This window comes from Trichechus manatus, unplaced genomic scaffold (genome assembly GCF_000243295.1).
Source record: "Trichechus manatus latirostris isolate Lorelei unplaced genomic scaffold, TriManLat1.0 scaffold00088, whole genome shotgun sequence".
NCBI classification, from domain to species: Eukaryota; Metazoa; Chordata; class Mammalia; order Sirenia; family Trichechidae; genus Trichechus; species Trichechus manatus.
In genome coordinates this window covers 191,037-192,826 of record NW_004444024.1, presented here as the reverse complement: position 1 = coordinate 192,826, position 1,790 = coordinate 191,037, and the positions used below count along the sequence as shown (strand labels likewise).

The window sequence follows — 1,790 nt, the reverse complement described above, 5'->3', positions numbered from 1 at the left end:
GTCTCCCCAGCAAGGAACCGGAAGATGGCCAAGCCTGAGGTACTGTGCAGGTAGAGAGGACAACATCTGCTCCAGACAGCATACAGAGGAAGAGGTACATGGGTTCATGAAGGCTGCGCCTTGTGAGGATGATGAAGATAAGCAGGCTGTTCCCAAGCAGGCGATGACCTAGGAAATGACGAAGGGGATGGAAATCCACATGTGCTGGTCCTCTAGGCCAAGGATGCCCAGCAAGTGAAAGACTGTGTGGCTAACCCTAGTGTGGTTCAAGGTAGCCATACCTAGAAGAGATGACCTGGAACCTCACCTCCTATTCGTAGAGACAGAGGAAATTTCAGATTATACTCGAAATTAAAAAAAATCTTTTTTCTTATGTTACTAGAACTTAACATCTACCCAATTCTTTTCCATAGTCAATGTGCCAGGGATTATGTAGAAATAAAAGATGAATGTGACATCTATTCTTTCAATGAGGTAACAGTCTTACAGATAAGATAGACATTTACACAGCTAACTAAAATAGTATGTTTAAGTGAACATATCAGTGGTATCCCCTGGCCCATCTCCCCCCCACCCACAAAAGAAAAAAAAAAGAAACTACAATGGGAACATAAAGGAAGGCGTAATTCAGTCTGTTTGGCTGTAGGCTGTCTTTGGGTGGAGGTGAATTAGGTGGAAAATGGAATGAAGTCATTTGGGAATTCAAGGAAAAACTGTTGCTATACAAAATTCAAAGCATTTAAAACAGTTTGCAGCCTGTGTTGTTGTGAGAATATATATATCACGCAATGGCAGGAAAGATTGAAACAAATGTATATTCGCTCTGATTACAAATTCAGGAGCTTGGATGCTATCCTGAGAAGAGATGGTGAACCATCATGAATTATGAAAATGGAGAGCATTAGCTGCATTAATCTGGCAGTAGTAGGAAAATGGATTGGAAGGGAGAAATGATCTAAAAGAAAAGTTTCACATTTTTCTTATTAGAAGAAAATGGTGTATTGATATAGTATTTTCACAGTAAAATAGAACTAACAAAGCAACTTTCTAAAGTACCTATTTTATATTAGGCACTGATGTACAAACATTACTTTTGGCACCTCATTAATTACCTGTTACAATCTAGGGCAGTAGATATTATCATCGCCAGTTTTTCAGAATATGAAATTGAGGCTCAAAACCTTGGCACAGTTGTTTTTAGCTTCTCTAACTGTAGTATACATTATTTTCTGGTCTGTGAAGTGGGCCAAGGGAGAAGAGACTTTACTGAACTGAGTAAACTTAACAAGGCCTTGTGAATGGGCATAAGAGGTAGAGTGGAAGGAGGCCCTGAGAAGGTAGCCATTCTCTATCCCTTCTTACCCCTGAATGCAGAACAGATTTAATACCACAAGGGTTTTGAAATGATTTATAATTGAAATTCCCTTTTCTATGTCTCTTTAGCCACTAGGAGTAAAATGCTGGGGTCTCAGTCATCTAGTGCTGCTCTAACAGAAATACCAGAAGTGGATGGTTTTAACAAAGAGAAATTTATTCTCTCACAGTCCAGTAGGCTACAAGTCCAAATTCAGGGCATCAGATCAAGGAGAAGGCTTTCTCTCTCTTTTGGCTCTGGAGAAAGGTCCTTCTGATGCATCAGTCTTCCCTTGGTCTGGGAGCTTCTCTGCGCAGGAACTTCAGGTCCAAAGGACACACTCTGCTCCTCGCACTGCTTTCTTGGTGGTATGAAGTTCCCATGTGTCTCTGCTGGCTTCTCTCTTTTATATCTCAAAAGAGATTGCATTAAGACA

General features: G+C 40.6%; 1 pseudogene; it reads right to left on the bottom strand.

The window, feature by feature from the left end:
- The window catches only part of LOC101349038 (olfactory receptor 52B4-like), a 7,838-nt pseudogene extending 7,559 nt beyond the window's left edge, over window positions 1-279 (bottom strand).
- Between the last annotated feature and the right edge of the window lie 1,511 nt (window positions 280-1,790).